Genomic DNA, 19,517 nt, shown 5'->3' with positions numbered 1-19,517 from the left:
GTATGGAAAGGATTCAAATTTCTAGAGTTATTGAAAGCAACGGAGAGATCTTTTCTAACTAAATTACATAAACAAGGACAATAATTTGAACTGCTAACCACTTATTTAAGTTACGGGAACATATACCCAGTCACACTAAGTTTAATTGATAATTTTTCATATGTTTTAAAATGAAAAAAAATGATTCTTGTTCGATTAAAAAAATTCATCAAAAGTCTATTTACTTTCGTGTTATTCATGTTTAGCTAAAAAATTACTATTCCTAGTATTCTATCTAATTTTTTTAAAAAATAAATTATCAAAATAACACAAATATTATATGTAATTGCACGTAAATATTATATGCCAGTAAATAATTCTATTTAATGTAAAATAATTTTGCATAATTAAATCCAACGGGAAAAAGACACTAAATAATTTGTATTTACATCTGAAATGTATAAGCGATTTATTATCTAAATTATCGAAACAAGTTAACATTGAAGTTATTATACCTAATACATATGAGATGAGCAGAGTTTAGCGAATTAATTAATTAGTTGAACAAGTTGAATGGAAGGAAATTAAATGGAGTATTAATTTAGTGAAACAATGATCCTAACGGCTAGTGAAAAATAATCCCTCAGAAATGAAACGGCTTGTAATTTTTTTTTTTTTTTCAGAACGGTAAGAATTTAAAAATTTTAGAGAAAAATGACGTAGGGGGGCGGGGAAAGGAACTTGTGAAACAATAACCCACTACTACGACTAGTATAAATTGCCGACTCATAGTTTAAACGGTTAGTAAAAATTGAAAGTTTTATAGGAAGGCGGAAGCAGCAGGTGTTTATAGCCGTTACATCCTCTATGGTTTCGATGAATCCTCAAGGGTCGTCCTCACTTGCATCCTTGCTGTTACGGGTGGTTTAATATTTGGTTGTGATCATGGTGTTTCCGGTAAATATCTCATCCCTTTTTGCTAATTTCTACTTCAATTTTACTTCACTTGGATGCTCGTTCCTTTTGTTCATCGATTTATTGAAATGAAACTAATATGAATTTCAAATCTCTGTTTTTAAGGCATCATCTGTTTGATGAAATGTCTGAATGAACAGTATTTCCCCAAAGTCTTTTCTTAATTTTTGCTTCATACACTCGTGTTGAAGATATGAGGTTATTTGAATTCTGGTGTGTCGCCGGAGGAATGAGATTTCTGATGTGGGGTCCTTTTGTTTTTTGTAGGTGGAGTTACGTCGGTGGATTCTTATGGAAGTGACATTAACGAGCGACAGGAACAGTAAAGGGGTATCTGATATTTGTTTCTTTACCATTTCGGTTTTCGAAGTTCAATCATTAAAGTTTCCTGTTTCTTCCGATGTTTCTAATCGTAGTTCCCGTTGATTGCTTGTCTCTTCCGTTTTTTTTTTTTTTCTGTTGAATTTTTCTAAAAAGGACATTTGTTTGTTTGGTGGGAATCAACAAAAGTATGTCCGCTAAAGGACACGAAGAATGTCATGACCCTTAGTTCAATCCTACATGCTAGAAGACAGGTATTTCCTTTCCTATCCTTCCAATGTCCGATACATTTGCCCATAGAGAACTGCGCTATGTTTTTATAACCCAGTTATTTTAATTACATTACATGGTGGCCTTTGTGCTTTGATATGGTAAGATTGATTGTATCGTCAAGAAAAAGCTAATAATTATTCCAAGGAGAATTAGAACGAAGCATGTTATTCCAACTTTTTTTTCTGGCATTGAAGCAATTTATTTTTGGTCAATTGATATGCACAATTATTTTGGTTTATATTGAGAAAGGAATGCAGCAAATGAACAATCACACTTGTGGATGAAGTGGCACATGTTTAGAGAATAAACAAAATTTGTGTGTTTTGCTTAGCAAATATTATGCTTTTGCGAACACTTGGTGCAGCCAAGTAAGTTGATTAACTGCAAAGAAATTGTAGGTGAATTATGTGGTGCAAATTCATAAGGTAATTCCATGAAATTTGACCTTAAACTTTCTGAAAATGATTCACTAGATGTTTGTTTTTATGTAGTTTTGATATGTGTGGATTATTTTATGGTTCATGAATTGTGAAGTTTGATGCCAAATTTAGCTAGGTATTGGGTTGTTTTTGAAATATATTTTTAAAGAAATATTGTAGGCTGTTTTCATGTATATTCATTGATTGTTGATGCCAAAAAGCATGGTGGAAGAATGAAATTAATTGGGTTTGTGGTGGGGAGAAAGGAAAAAAAAAAATATATTAAATTTTATGTTTTGGTCCTGATTTTTGAATTTGTTAGTTCTTGGTGACAACCATAACTGAAATGACGAAATCTGTTGTTGAATTGATGCTGTTTTTTATGTCAAATTGATGTGGGTGTTGTATTAATTTCACGGTGGAAGTATGGTTTGCCATCAATGGGGGAGTATTAAAAAATATGGAACGAAACATGATGTTATTTTCTATACTTGTGTCCTCTATTATTGTTTGCAATAAGAGTAATTTTCTCTATTTTTCCTTAAAGTTTAAATAATTGTGTTCTTTTTTCAAGCTGTTGTAGACATGGTTTCTACTTGAAAATCTATCTTCATTTTTCTATTGTTAGATCATTCCTTTGACAGGCTCTCTAGTCAAATTGACATTATTACTTGGGATAGAAAAAAGAAGGTAAGATTTTCTTCATATTGAGTTTCTTTTAGTAAAACCTTTACTCCTACTTTCATTCTTGCTCTTGCCCTCTATTTGTTGCCCTCTGTGATTGTTTGTCCTTCATGTTTAAATCATTGTGTTATCTATATCAAGTGACGTAGATATAGATTTTTTTCTTCTCGTTCTCTCCTTGTACTTTTGTTGCTGCTTAGGTGTAGATATTAAATGGTTTGTAATAAAAGCTTGACTTTTAGTCATTTTCTTTGTGATACTAGAAAATAATACATTCATTCTTAGCTGTGGCCCTTATTTTTAAAAAGCAACCGTTTTTTTCATGTTTTTTTTAATACATTTGCATAAGGAAATGCTTATAGGCTTGAATGTAAACAACACACACACGCCCCCCTTTAAAGTGGGACAAAAAATATGGGCCAAAATATGTTTATTATTTTCTCTAGTTGTATGGTGAATTCTTTGATGCGAGACAAATAATATGGAGGATAAATGTGGAAGAGGGAGGATGAGAAGAACTTCTCTCCAACTTAAGGTTAGTTATTCAAAATTAACAAAATAAGTAATATTTTGTTTGTTATCATTTCTTTTTTGGTTAGATCTTCCTGTGATGGTCTCTCCAATCCAAGCCATCAATATTGCTTGCGATCAAAAAAAGAAGGTAAGCTTCTCTCCATATTAAGTTTTTTTTTAATAAAAGCTTTACTCCTACCTTCCCCTTTTTGATAGTTTGTACTAAGAGTTATTTTCTCATTTTGTTTAGCCTTTATGTTTAAGTGAACATGTTTTCTATATTGGCTGATGTAGATATGGTTTCTTCTTCTCCTTGTTCTCTACTTTCACTTTTGTTGCCTCTTAGCAATAGAGATTGAAAGGTTGGTTTGTAATAAAAGTTTGACCTTTGTCATTTTTTTGTCAAACTAGAAAATAGTCTGGCCATTTCCTTTGGCTGGCTATCGAACTCAATAAGAGAGATTTTTTCTTGTCTAGCCATTTACATGTGAATTGACGGTGATTATAAATGTATTCTTTTAGAAGAAATTATTTTCAAAAATTGGCTCACTATTAGGTTGCCTCATCAAATTTATTTTTTTAAGTTGGACACTTTTTTGTTATGGCTATTTCTAGATAGTGAATGTTACCATTTTTATTGCAATTGTTTATTTGAATTATTCTTTTATTTTCTCTTAAGTTCTTGAAAATTTTTGGTGCCCTTAGAGAAAGAGAATTTGTAGTTGCCTTTCCCTTAAGGCTTTGTCATTACTTGTTTGTTATATAATAATCATTTTCATATTGTGTTTGGTATTTTTATACTAAGATTTCTACTAGTTTGCTATGATTGTTGTGATGTTTGTGGTTGTCAGATTGTAATTGATCTTTCATTTGCTATAAGGTTCCATTTGAAAGTTTAGACGCGTTGGTTGGGATGGATTTGTGGTTGTATGAATTGATTGTGATTGTGACTTTTCTTAGTTTTATTTTTTTACATAACTTATTTTATGTTATAGTTTCTAATTTTATGTTATAGTTGTTACCAAATTAGAGTTCTTGCTTATTGTGATTACTCTTTCTTTTTTAACATTTCACTCGAAAATCTTGGATGCCTTTATAGGGGATTGATTTCATGATTGCATTCCCTGTCAAGGTTTTACTAGTTGTCTTTTACTTGCTTGTTGTAAACATTATGGTTTTCATGTCATATTTACTTTTATGGATTGTGATCGTTGCTTGATTGTTATTTTATTTTTTTTAATTGTGATTACTCTTTTGCTTGCTTTCTGCTTGAAAGTTCAGGTGCCATTACCAAGTTGCCTTCGTTCTTAGATTTTACCTATTCATTGCATAACATTTGATTTTGCTTCCTAATATGAGGATATGAATTGGAAGCTGTTCAAATTTCAATATAAATTTGATTATTTTATATGCTTTACTTGTTGTAATTTCTGTTAGATGTTGTGGCTTCTATTTTTGGATTGTAATTGTTATCAGATTGTTGTGCTTGTTTATTGTGATTATATTACTCTCTTTTTTTATTGCATTTGGCTTGAAATTCTTAGATGCCTTCATAGATGAGAAATTTTTTGGTTTCTTGTGCCTTCAAGGTTGTCTCCTTTGTCATTTAATTGTTTGTGTTTAATAATATGTTTTTCATATTGTGTTGTTTCTTGATTGTGAATGTTATTGGATTTTGTATTTGTTTATTGTGATAACTCTTTTGCTTGCCTTCTTGTTGAAAGTTTTGGTGCAATCAACGAGGAGGGCTTTTGCAATCCCCCTCAAAATGGATTACTTACAAAGTTTCCTACTTCTTGTTTCTTTTATTTTGGTTGTTCGTTGTATAATATATTTATTTTGCTTTCACTTTCTAACAAATAATATGACCTTATTTCTCTAAGGATGATGATCTGATTAGGTCTAATTAGGTGATATGCCTGATTTGCTATTAAAAATAATTTCATCATGCATTATGAAAGTGCAAGTGTATAACATGTATTGTCTGGCATGAGGAATATGAATTTTATCATGAGGTTAGGTTATGTTACTCTTAACAATTTGTGAAGAAAATTTGCATATTAAACTACACTAAAGTCTCTCTCAATAGAGACTGCACTAGCATAGCTCATTTTCAGGAAATCTATATAACATGCAGGCCCTTACTAGAGCACATATCTTGAGCATCTAGAGTATGTAAATCAACCTTTATTTCCATATTGTAATAGAAAATAGATTTTTTTTTTCAAATAATTCTAGATCACAATAGAACTAAATGGCATGCTAATTTAATGTAGTATAATTTATTAACTTTCATCAACGTTGCTTATATGAATACTCATTTATAGGAGCAAGGTTTATTGGTAAAACCTTTAGCATTAGAAATTGTGGCATGAAACATCACAAAGGTTTGGTATTGCATACGATTGATTTATTAATTGTTGTTATCTAGAAGTTATCCATAGAATTTTTTATGATTATATATTGCATATTTTTTAATTATTTCAACTATACTTTTCTTTGCATATTCAATGCTAGTTTGTAATAGTCACATTCTTGGATAATTTTGACTAATGTTGTTGAAAGATTTGTAATGAAAGCTTTACCTTTAAATATTTGCCTTTATACTTAAAATATTACAAGAAAATAGTGCAGCTATTTTTTAGCCCTAGTCCTTGTTTTAAATCACACATCTTCTGCCTTATTTTATGATTTTTTATATTTGCATTGGTAATGTTGCGGGGCTTGAATCAATGCATACCTTTGATGTGGGATTGAAAATATGGAACAAAAAATATTTTATTATTTTTTACAGATGTGTGGTGAATTCTTTGATGCGGGACAAAAATGTGAAGGATAATAAAGGAAGGGGGAGGATGAGAAGAACTTTGAGATGATTCAAAATCAACCAAAAAAAAAAAGTAAGCATCTATCCTTCTTCGATTTCGTTTTGTTGTTAGATATTTTCTTTGATTGGTTATCCAATTCAAATTGCCAATATTGCTTGTGATAAAAAAAGAAGTTAAACATCTTCCATATTGAGTTTCTTTTTCAAAAAAATATTTTCTCCTACTTGTCTTCCAATTTGCTCTTCCTCTTATCTTTATTTCCCCTACTTTGTGATAGCTTGCACTAAGTGTAATATTATATTCTTTGTCCACTATGTTTAGATAATTGTGTTCTTTGTAAGAGGTGTGACGTATATATGGTTTATTCTACTTCTTCCCTCCATATACTTTTGTATCTATTTAGTTGTAGCTATGTGTTTGGTTATTAAAAGTTGAGATGTACCTTATTGAGGAAGCACTAAAATTGATATATGAAATTTGTAAGTAGGATGACAAATGGATGAGCTTCTCTTCATTTTCAGCAATTCAAAATAAGCAAAATTGATAAGCGATTGTCCACCTTACTTTTTTCTTTTAAATCTTTCCATTGGCCATTTATCTAACTTAAGGGGAGGAGTTTTGTTGTTGGTCTTCCCCTCTGCCACCATGCAAATTGATGGTGATTATGAATGTATTCTTTAATGAAAATTATTTTTTCAAAAATTGCTACTATGATTGTTTATTACTTGTTTGTTATGTAACAATCATTTTCAACATGCGTATGCTATTTTTGTGCTAAGATTTCTACTTGATTTTTATAATTGTTGTGATGTTTGTGGTTGTTAGATTGTAATTGATCTTTTGTTTGCAATAAGGTTTTGTTTAAAAGTTTAGATGTTTTGATTGGGAAGGGATTTTGTGATTGTATGAATTGATTGTGATTGTGAATTTTCTTAATTTAAATAGGTTTTTTTTTTTCTTTTTCTATATTATGGTTGTTATCGAATTACAGTTCTTATTTATTGTTGTTACTCTTTTCTTTTCTAACAATTCACTCAAAAATCTTAGAGGATTCATAGGGGACAGATTTTTTAGGTTGTCTCCCCAATCAAGGTTTTATTCGTTATCTTTTACTTGTTTTAAACATTGTGGTTTTTGTGTCGCATTTTTTTTTTGGATTGTGATTGTTACTGAATTTTTTTTGTGTGATTACTCTTTTGCTTGCTCTTTTAATTGAAAGTTCAGGTGCCATTAATAGTAAGGAATTCTTTTGGTTCCCCCTTAAAATTAATCAATTACCAAGTTACCATCATTCTTTGAGTTTAGTTATTTGTTGCATAATGTATTTGTTTTTGTTTCCTGACAAACTAGTAGGACTTAAGTACTGAAAGGATGAGGATATTAAATTTGAAAGTTGTTGGAGATTTGAATAGATTTGGCTTGTTTATGTTCTTTCCTGCTGTGATTTCTATTAGATATTATGGTTTTTATTTCTAGATTGTGGTTACTCTTTTATTTTCTATTACATTTAGGTTGAAATGCTTGGATGCTTTCCTGGATGAAAAATTTCTTGGTTTCCAATTTCTATTAAATTCTTGGTTACTCTTTGAGGTTGCAATCTTTGTCTTTTAATTATTTGTGTTCAACAATATGTTTTTCATGTTGTGTTTATTATTTTTGGATTGTGCCTGTTACCGAATTCTTGTTACTAGATGCTTTTAATTTCCTTCCTCTTTTTATTGCATTCTTGTCAAAAGTTTGGGTGCATTTAATGTGTAGGGTTTTTTGAGTTTTCTCCTTGAAATTGGATTAGTTACTAAGTTGCTTTCCTCTTAATTCTTTTTGCTTTTAGTTGTTTGTTGTATACCATATTTGTTTTTGCTTTCTAACAAATAGTAGGACCCTACTCCTCTAATTTGAAAGGTGGTAGAAATTTTAATAGGTTAATTAGGTTATGTGCCTGATTTGCTATACAAAATAATTTTACCGTGTATGATGAAAGTGCATGTGTATAACATATATTGTTTATGCTTGAGTAATATGATTTTAACATGAAGTTAGGTATACTACTTTTGATGATTTGTGAAGAAAATTTGCTTATTGAACTACAAAAGTCTCTCACAATAGAGAGACAACATGAGCTTAAAGCTCATTTTCAAGAAATGTATATATAACATGCAAGCCTTGGTAGAGCACACATCTTGAGCATCTATAGTTTATAAATCAACCTTTATTGTAAGTTTCTATCCACCTTTAATTTTCTTATTATTAGATCTCAATTGACTGGCTTTCTAATTCAAATTGCCAATATTGCTTGCAATAAAAAAAAGAAGGTAAGTTTCTTTCTCCACATTTGAGTGTCTCTTTCAAAATATTCTCTCCTTGTCTCTTTCTCCTTGTCTTTTATTTCCCCTTCTATGATAGTTTGCACTAAGAGCAATTTTATCTTCTTTTTTTTGTCCACCCCATTTAGATAATTGCGTTCTTTGTGCTAAGTGATGTAGATATAATTCTTCTACTTTTTTTGTAAAGTCCTAACTCAAATCAGACTTTATTGTTCTAAATCACACAATCAACACAATCAATAAATCAAAATCATAGTAATAGCCCCTTAATTTGTTTTCAAATCTTAGGATCCTGACTTCTTAAAACATATATTCAAATAAAAAGGCTAGCGGAAGCGCAAATATAGTCAAACAACTTAAAAAGACATAACTTCTCAACCCTAAAAAAGGACCATACACCGCAGCATGTGGTATAAACCAACGAGCTTTGTTTCTGTTTGTGTCATGCTCCATGATAGGCACATCATATGACGTGGTGCATATGACAGTAATTTCTACTGTCATATGATAGCTCAGAAGACAAACTTTCATCTTGTGCCATTTCTACATTTGAGGTTCGATTGTAGTAATTCAAGCATCCACACAAAGCTTAAAACATATACTAGTTAATAAAATAAGTTTGAACTTGATTTGATGGTCCAATTTAAAATTAGACACCTGAGTGTAAAAAGCCATTTTTCTTTCAAAAACATGCACCCTAATTCTCAATTCTCATTCTTTATTCCATTAGACTACTTTGGGCCTTGAATCAAATTTAAAAAGACTACATACACATGATTGACACCTCATACCATAAATATCACATCAATTGTCTATTTTGGCCTCTTAAGGCCGCATTACACAATTATAAACGTATATGAGTAATACACATATACAACACACACATATATAACAAGACTTGTTTCACTTTCAACCACTTTGACTCTCACATATAGGCTTTACCTCACTATATGATTGAGAATCACATCACACTCGACTCTTTAAAATAGAAATCTGCCTCACCATTTATGTCAAGTTCTCATATACCAACACAATTTACAATCAATACATAATCATCACATCAATTCAAATTCAACATATACACAAGTGTAACAAGTTACACAATATTATATACTTGTTAGCATTTAACCCTACCCACGTACCCTCTCATTAGAGCACCCTTGGCAAGATGTAACATCATATACATATATAAGAAAGATTCACAAGACAATACATATACACATTCACTTACGTATCCTATTTGGCAACTTAAATTCTATAAACAACTTTTTACATTCATTCATAATATATGACAGTCATACCATTATCAAATGAAGCTACTCTTTCCTTGCTTCCTTTCTTGACATTCTCGCGCTCTCTTCTCTTCACCTGTGTTCAAAAATAAAGAAATGAGACATACGTCCCAATAACTTAATAACCTCAATTACCGGTTAGTAAGCAAAATTATAAACAAATGATAAAGTAGCATGTGTATCAGTAAAAGCAATATTATATGCATGTACAGGAATTCATTATTATCAATCTCGTTATGCTTATGCAATGCATTTCTAGTTTCACCTAGCAAGTAATCTCTACACTTCAACTAGACTTCCAGTCAGAAGGAACAAGGCCCACTATACCATTGCTCAGACTAGGTAATGCTATTCACGTATAGGTGATCTCCTAGAGCCTTCATCGCAAAGTTAAACCCTATATTTTGGATCATTAAGACTTTCTATCTTGAGCTTAAATCCTCAAAGCTTAACTATTCAATTTCATATTAGTCATACGATAGCCCGTTTTAACTCTTTCTTTTAAATTACAACACCTTAAAACTAAAGTTTCTCAATTGATGAAATTCAACAAAAATGGGATAGAAATGAAGTTTGAGATTGTGTGATACTTATCCAGTAAGTTACTAATCAAAGCAAACTCCTAATAGCCAGATAAGGCTTGCCCTACCAGAGATGGACTAATCTTCTCCTCCAAATACGTTTCCAATAATTCTTCTTCTAATTTCACAAATTGATCACATTAGCTATAAGTGATCCTTGGGCAATGCGCTGTGGTACACTTAGCTTTCACTATGACGCTTGGCACAGTAAGTCCAATCTCACTTGTGCTTGTATATTATGCCTCAGATTGTTGTTCTACCCTTCTATCCTATCAATACAACATCCAAACATTACCAAACATCAACTCAACATTCAAATTATAATCAATCCACTAATTACTAATTTATTCCTGATTCTAGAATTAAAATTCAGGATGTTAGACTTTTGCTCCTTCTACTTTTATATCTATAATCATGATATGTTTGGGTTGGGAAAGATGACATGATCTCTTATTAAGGTACTGAAAGTGATATATGAAATTTGAAATCTCTCTATTTTGCAACGAATTAAAATAAGCAAAATAGGTAAGCTTTTTTTTTTCTTGCAAGATCTTTCCATTATTTGGCTATCTAACTCAAGGGGAGGGATTTGCTATTAGCATTCCCCTCTAATTCCAAGTGAATTGATGGTAATCATGAATGCATGTTTTAGTTGAAATTATTTTCCAAAAAATGGCTCGTTACTAGGTTGCCTTTCTCTTCAAGTAGGACATTTTTGTTTTCATGTTAGCATGGCTATTTTTAGATTGTGAATGTTACCAATTCTTATTGTGATTATTTATTTGGATTGTTCTTTTGTTTGCTATCTTTTATACTGAGATTTGATTGCTATGATTGTCGTGATGTTTGTGGTTGATTGAATGTAATTAATCTTTTATTAGTTATTAGGGAGGGATTTTGTAGTTGTATGAATTGATTGTGATCGATACTTTTCTTAGTTTTAATTTTTTTTACATAACTTATTTGATTCCATGTTGTGATTTTTATTTCTATATTATGGTTTTACTAGAATAGAGTGCTTATTTATTGTGATTACTCAAAAATCTTGGATGCTTTCATGGGAGATGGATTATGTGGTTGTATTCCTTATCAAGGTTTTATTTGTTGTCTTTTTTACTTGTTTGTAAACAAAATTACTTTCATGTCATGTTTTCTTTTTCTTTCTTTTTTTTGGATTGTGATTTTTACTAGATTTTTACTCTTTTGTTTGCTTTTTCAGTTGAAAGTTCAGGTGTCATTAGCAGTGAGGGATTTTTTGGTTCCCCCCTTAACCAAGTTGCCTTCATTATTTGATTATAGTTTTTTGTTGCATAACATATTTGTTTTTTGCTTCCATAAACAAGTAAGATGTAATTACTCTAAGGATGAAGGCATGAAATTCGGAAATTGTTAGTTTATGTGCTTACTTGCTGTTATTGCTATTAAATGTTGTGGCTTTTATTTCTAGATTACGATTTTTATTAGATTGTTGTGCATGTTTATTGTGATTATTTTTTTAAACTTTTTATTACATTTAGATTGAAATGCATGGATGCCTTCATGGATTCTAAATTTTTTGGTTTCATGTGCCTTTGAAACTGTATTCTTTATCTTTTAATTGTTTATGTTTAATAATATGTTTCTTACGTTGTATATTTTTTTTATTTGTGGATTGTGATTTTTACTAGACTCTTGTCTCATTTTATTGTGATAACTCTTTTTCTTGCTTTCTTCTTGAAAGTTTGGGTGCAATTAACGAGAAGGATTTTGTGATTTCCCTTCTTAAGATAGATTAGCTGCCAAGTCACCTTCCTCTTCATTCTTTTGTTTTTAGTTGCTTGTTGCATAGCATTTTTTTTCCAATAAATGACTGTATTCCTCTATTAGTTATGATTAGATGTGCCTAATTTGCTATCAAAAATAATTTTGTCTTGCATGATGAAAGTGCATGTTCATAACATGTAATGTTTGTGCTTGAGGATTATGATTTTAACACGAGATTAGATTATGCTACCCTTAACAATTTGTGGAGAAAATCCACATATTAAAATACACCAGAGTTTCTTATAATGGAAACTACAAGAGCATATAGCTCATAATTCAAATAAGGTTATGCTACCCTTAACAACTTTGATTTCCATATTGTAGGAGAAAATAGACATTTTTTTTACATAATTCTAGATCATAAACTACTATCCATCTTGATTTTTTATTGTAAAATCTTTTTTTGACAAGCTATAACATTAAATTCTATGGTATTCCTACTGATAAAAAAAGTTCAACTTCTCTCTTCATCTTGAGTTTCATTTTATATTAATCTTCACTTCTACTTGCTTATTACTATTAAGACACTACAACTGGTAAATGAAATTTGGAAGTTTGATAAGGTTTTCTAAGAACTCTCCTTTTTTTTTTTGGCTCATGTCCACTCTCCCTTTCTTCCTATTTTATTTATTCTTATTTTTTTTCATTTTTCTTATAAATTTATAACATTTAGAGTAGGATGAAGTTTTGTAAGTTTATTTTGCCATATTTCATTTATCTTTATTTCCTAATGTAGCATTTGGATGAGGCTTGTTTAATTGATTTTCATTTATGACCTCGAAATTATTTAACTTGAGATGTTTAGAAAAAGGGGCCTTAACTTTGTTGGTATCTTCCCTTGTAACATTGTGTGAATTTAAGGTGATAGTGAATGTATTCTTGTTTTAGTAGAAGCTATTTTTTCAAAAATCAATGGTTACTAGGTTATCTCCCTCTTTAGAGTTATTTTTAAATTTATACACCTTCATTTTCATGTTGTTGTGACTATTTATAGATTGTGAATGTCAATAAATCTTTGCAATTCTTTATTTAATAATAATTTTTTAATTATGATTATATTATTACTTGCTTGTTATTTAACATCATCATTTTCATTTTGTATTTGGTGTTTTTGGGTTAAAATTGTTACCTAGATTTCTATGTTTGGTAGTTGTAATTTTTATGGTTGCCAAATTTATAGCATATCTTTTGTTTGCTAAGTTCTCTTTGAAATATTGGATGTTGATATTTTCTTCTTCTTCTCTCATTGTACTTTTTGATGCTTAGCTGTAGAGGTTGAAAGGTTTGTAATAATTTGGGCTTCAAACTGTCGACCATTTTAAGCTCGCAAATAAATGCACCCTTTTAAGCTCTTTGATTATTTTTTTCTTAAATTTCAATGTGAAAAAAAATAAAAGACCTTTAGTCATTTGTTTGTGATACTAGAAAATAGTCTATCCCATGTGTTACATATGGCCCTTATTTTGAAAAAACACACATCTCTTGCTTAATGACTAGTTTTTTATGTTGAGTTTGTTGCTTAACAAATAGATTGTAGTGCTTGCTTGACATCACTTTTTTGCTTACTTTCTATTTGAAAGTTTAGGTGTCAACAAAAGGGAGGGATTTTGTGATTTCTCCTTAAAATGGACTAGTTGCCTTCCTCTTCAATCTTTTGTTTGAGTTGTTTGTTACATAACAAATTTACCTTTGCTTATTAATGAAAAGGTAGGACCTTATTCCTTAAAAGGATGATAATAAATTTGGAGGTTGTTAGAGATTTGAATAGATTTGGTTATGTGTCTGATTTGGTTTGGTTTTTATTTCTAGTAGATTATGGTTGTTACCAGAATGTTGTGATTATATTTTATTTTCTATATTTGGCTTGAAAAACTTGGGTGCCTACAAGGGGAGGGATTTTATGGACAATTATAGTTGTTTTCTTTGTCTTTTAATTATTTGTATTTAGCAATTTTTTTCATGGTTAGTTTGTTGTTTATGTATTGTAATTATTATCGAATTCATGTAATTATTATTCCCATGTTTTTGTACGTACTGCCTATGTTCTTTTATTCGTAGTCCTCCTTTACTTAGTCCATCCTGTCATTCTATTAAGCACTATCATCCTTCTAATTTCTCTTTACTAGTTGACATTCCATCTTTTGTTTTGGCACCTTTTTTCAAATCCTAAGAGATTTCAAAGGGTACAAATGTTCCTTTTAACAATGCGAATTTCAATAAGATTATTGAATTCTCATATTCTTATATGTCTCTTTCAACTATTTATTTTGTCTGGATGTAAAGCATCGCACCTCCTATGTGTGCTAGAAGAGTTTTGTCTTTAATAGGATGTTAATAATTATTGATTGTGAGTTTCCATGCCTAAGAGTGACTATGCTATCAAGAATTTCAGAGATTGGAAGTGTATTATAGGTTTGACCTCTGAGTTTTTTAAGTATTCTAATGTTTTGAGCACTCTTAAGCACATGTTTCTAGAGCACCTTCATCATATCTCATTATGGTGAGTCAATTGTTTTGCCTTCCAAAATAATTTAAACTCTCACCTTTACTTCATCATTTACTCTTTTCCCTTCACTCCCTTTGCTTTCCTTTCCTTCACCAAGCCCTACATGCTCAACAACTTGCCTTTACCCATCAACCTAGGAGGTTCATTAATTATTTTCCCACGCTATGTATTGATGTTTTAGAGTACCCTTTCCTTTTATCTTGGCTAGGTGAGTTTTACTTTAGCTTATAGGTCTAGTTGGTAGAGCAAGTTGGGTCTTTGCATCATTTCTAAGGGAGATCCTGTGCTTTTGGAAATACTTTTATGGTTTTAGTGTGTGAGTAAATCCTATTTTGTGTTTCCATTTAGCACCTTTATCATCACAGTCTGAGATGTTTTCCTCTTCATTAGTCTCCTAATCATCCTTTTGTCCTTAGGGATATAAAATACAATGATTTTCCTCCATTCTGTTGTTGCAAATCATCAATTTCCTACACTTTATTCCCTCATCATCAATACTTACCATCTTGGTTCTATACTTACCTTTAAGCAATTTAGTACTTACCTTGATGGAGTGTTAGTACTTGAAAAGCCTATCGATAAGGCTTCCTGAGTTATACGGAAGTTAGGCCTCCCGAGTCATTCTTCATGATTTGAAGTAATTGAGGAAAATATTATCTCTTTCATTTGCTTGTTTAGTTTTTTATGGGTTTTGTGAAACTATAATTTGTATTTTATAAAAATGGTTATGTCTTTGTGTTTTAGTATTCAATGTAAAAAAGCATGTTTGCTTTTATGAAACAAAAGATGATTTGAAATTATGATTATTGAAAATGTTGCTAATGTTGAATTGTGATAGATAAATGTGAGTTTATGAATGGTGAATTTAACTTATGAAATTGAGCTGATTAGCTTAGTGGTGCTAATGTTGCCTACTTCTTCACTTAGTAGGAGAGGTTATGGGATTAAACCCTAAGAGTGTATCTGTTACACTTGGGGGTAAACTCTGAAAAGAGGGAGGGCAAACAAGTATCTTCCAATCATATCGATATTTAAGTGATTGTTTGCTAATAAAAAGGATACAAAAAATTTGAGATGACATATAGATGAGAGAATTTCTAATGGAAATCTTTGACATCTAATTGATTTGGAACAATGTAAGAAAATTGGTACATTATTTCCCAAGTTTAGTAAAGATCCAAGGAACCTTAAGCTTGGCCTTAGTATGGATGATATGAATTCTTATGACGGCTTTAGCAACATAAACAGTTCATAGCCTATTCCATTAGTGATTTATAACTTATCTCCAATATTGTCCATGCAATGCAAGTATACCATATTATTTGTGATCATTTTAAGAATGAAACAACCAAGGAATGACATTGACAAGTAGGAGAGTAGGTCTCTGGGGTATTTGACTTCTTCTGTGAGCTCGTCATTATTACCTTTTCCTCTATTATCTTTTACAATCTAGTTTTAAGGCATTAGCCACTACCCTTAATTTCAAAATATATTTTTTAGCCCCCTAACTCAAACATCGATAGAATCATTAACTAAAAAAATTGAAATTAAACTTCTAAATATTGACATGTTGAATTTAATTTTTTTAAATAACAATGATTGGCACAAAAAGATCATCTTTGGAGACCAAGTGTTAGGATCAAAGACTAAAAAAATATTTTATAAAATTTAAAAATAAAACCAAAGCCTTACATAAAATTACAAGATATCTAATATGCACTCTTGCCTTATATATATATATATTTAAAAGTTAAAAATTTTTTACTGTAACATCTCAAAAATTATCCTCTTGATTAATTAAGCTAATAAAGGGTAAATTTATAAATTTAAATATAAATGAATTTGAGAATAGTTAGAGATAGCCATTGAGTTTGCTTTTAGCTTTTGGATTGGGTTTGAAGTGAATTAGGTCTCTTGGAGTCAAATTGTAAAAAAAAAAAAAATTGAATTTTTAGCCCACTGTGCATTATATTGCAACATAAAAATTTATGCTGTAGCGTAATTTTCAAAACTAATTTTCTTTAAAAACACAAACATTTAAAACAAAGAGAAATGGACCAAAAATAGAAGGAGGAGTGATAAAGAGAGTTTTTTCTCTGCTAGGGCATCAATTTTTAGGCATTTTGGAGGTGATTAGAACTTGATTTCATTGAAGTATGTCTTCCTTATCCCTTCTTCTCCTTACAAGTTTTGAAAGTAAGATTTAAGGTTAGGAGATGATAATTTCTGAACTTAGAGTTATGGGTCCGAACCCATTCATCTAAGTAAGACTAATATAGCTGTTTGAGTGATCTAAGCCTAGATATAATGGTCTTATGCATCCATCAGAGTGGACTCTCAATTATGAACGAATTTATACATTTAAATGCCATTAATGATAAAAGTTAGGATTGTTGAAAGCCACTATTAGCAGTAGATAGGTTTAATAAAGTTAGTTAAAGCTAATAGGAGTTAATAAATTTAATGTAGTGATTAAACTCATGAGTTGAGAGTGGTTGAAATTTGAGAGTTGAAAGTGAGTAAGTTATGACATTAATGATTATTTTAGGTTGTTAAATGATATATTAGTAATTATGTAAGTTGTTGAAAGCTAAATAAAGGAGTTAAGAAACACATTAGATGTGAGATTAATCTTATAGTTGAGAAATTTGATTATTAAATTATGAAATTAGATATTAAAAATAGTGATTTTAATGATTATAGTGATAGGTCGTTAATGTACTTGTAGACTAATCTCACAAAGCATCGGTGAATTTGAATTTAGCTCAAAAAGCAAGTTGTAATTAAGGGTTATCCTTTGACCTATTAAAGGTTTTGAAGTAATCAGGGAAAAATCTTATTTGTATAGTTGTATGTTAATTATTTATTAGTTGAACTAATTTATTTGAAAGTTTATTTGGGTGGTCGAGAACCCATGGATGTAATGTTAGCAACATGATGAAATTATGTAAGGGAGATTGTATTGAATTGTTGAGAATATTACATATATATTCATGTGATTATTGATAAATGAAGCATGTAATTGTAAAATCGATGAACATGTGACATTTGATACGTGGAGTATGATGAATTTGATCGTGTTATGTGGATTATAATAGAGAAAGAGAATTATGTGAGCATGATATTATGTGATTATTGTTGTTTGAATGTTGTACATCTTGTTATTTGTGTATGGCATGATCAATATAGTGAGAGTTTGCCTATAGGGAGGAGTAGATTGGTAAACCCACATAGTAATAGTGGCTTATCATTGGAATCAGAAGCTTGTCTTGGTACTAACCATTCGAATCGGGAGGTGCGTGTTGTCTCATAGTTGATTCGGAACTATCCTACTTCTTCTTTGAAAGACTCAAACATAACTAGTCTATACTAATTCATAAAGAGGCTAAATTAGGGGTATAACACTACATGGCTATTAGTATTAGAGGAAACCACATAATACAAGTGAGTGAGTTAATTATGGTTCAGTAGCTCCTCATGAATGGAAGGCTTGGTTAGTCTAAGTTTTAGATGTAGCCTTTGAATAGCCATTGGTTTTATGTTAAAGGTATTAGGAGGGTATAAGATTGTTATTGACCATGCGAACCTACTTCCAGCCACATGGTTATTATTATGATGGTTTGATGTGTTTTTATTAGCGGTGCATGGTTGTTACTATTATGACTTAAGATATGCATTTTTGAAATAAATGTGATGATATGCACTAATGCCAAGTCATATAGTTATTAGTTTTATGACTGATGCTATAATTATAAAATATGTATGTGGTACTTGTGAAGTTATTTAATTGTCATTTACATCTATAATTAATTAACATACAATTGATAGGCTAGATTGACCTTGATTACTAAGTGATTGTATTCACTCCTCTATTTAACATTTCACAGGCGCTAGTTCTAGTCAAGACAAGGGAAAGCATATGAGGTTTAGGAATTAAATTTCCTACTACTATAATGCCTCAATTACTCTTAGTTAATATGTAATTGCCCTGATATTTTCAACTAAGATGTTCATATTTTGTTGTACTTGCACCATTAAATATTGAGTATTAAAATGTGCATTTTGGATCCTAGTGCGTGTGGTATCTTTTTAGTTGAGATATTTGTACAAGGCCAAAATACTTGTGCAAGTAAGGAGTGAGTATATTTGTGAATGATGGTGATTTAGATGTATAATTATATATTTTGGGTCCCCTTTATGTCTTTATGATCAAAAGGGTTGAGCGATAAAAATGTGATATAGGTATTATTGGAATGTTGTGATGTATTGCACAAGTTCGATATAGTCCATTGAGTGTGGTCTAAGAGTTAATGTGGGCTTTTAGCAGTTGGATTGAGTTTTGGACACTTTAGTTATGTTTTGAAAGCATAAAAGAGTAAGTTTTCTTTTTAATGTCCAACTTTTGATTGAGAAATGATTTGAATGTGAAACTAATGCATTAGCTAGACTCAAAAAAAGCTTTCTATAGACACTTAAATCACATCAATTGGACGTCGAACAAAGACTTGGTACACATTGGAAGTTCGGTCAAGAAATCTACCTCTTGGCTTCTGTAGTTTATGCTACAATGTTTTTTTGCCAGAATCTTGTTTTTACTCTTTTAACCCCAATCTAATGTTATTTTACCTTATATGATGTCCTTGCTTCTTTATACATGTTTTGCTCTAATTTTATTTTTTAAAATGATTTTATATGATTTCAAGCATTATAAGTTTTGAAAATATGGGATTCCATTTATAAAAATTTTACAAATTTGACAATTTATTTGGGTTATTCTTGTGATTATCTTGATTTTGGAGATTAATTGTGAATTAGTAAGAAAGACTTTATATTTACTATCATAAAGCTACAAATTACAAATATACATACATAATATGTGTAAATATTTATGTGTGTGTGTGTGTAGGAGAATTATATATAGGCCCTCAAAACGAAGAAATTTATTGTTAAGGCCTAATGCATTTTGAAAATACACAACAACTCAAGGTCCTTTAATATAATAAAATTTTAAGTATCAAT

At 30.4% G+C, this 19,517-nt stretch overlaps 1 long non-coding RNA gene across 1 annotated transcript; it reads left to right on the top strand.

Annotated features, from left to right (window-relative positions):
• The first annotated feature begins 799 nt into the window (after positions 1-799).
• LOC129304824 (uncharacterized) lies at positions 800-18,633 on the top strand. Its single transcript, XR_008591795.1, has 6 exons — positions 800-936; positions 1,222-1,284; positions 1,432-1,529; positions 2,596-2,657; positions 3,251-3,312; positions 18,386-18,633. It is a non-coding gene; the product is annotated as an uncharacterized LOC129304824 (long non-coding RNA).
• The last annotated feature ends 884 nt before the right edge of the window (positions 18,634-19,517 follow it).

The sequence above is a fragment of the Prosopis cineraria genome, unplaced genomic scaffold (assembly GCF_029017545.1).
Source record: "Prosopis cineraria cultivar Desert tree isolate PC_DT_omini unplaced genomic scaffold, ASM2901754v1 PC3, whole genome shotgun sequence".
NCBI classification, from domain to species: Eukaryota; Viridiplantae; Streptophyta; class Magnoliopsida; order Fabales; family Fabaceae; genus Prosopis; species Prosopis cineraria.
This window is presented reverse-complemented; position numbering and strand designations above follow the sequence as displayed.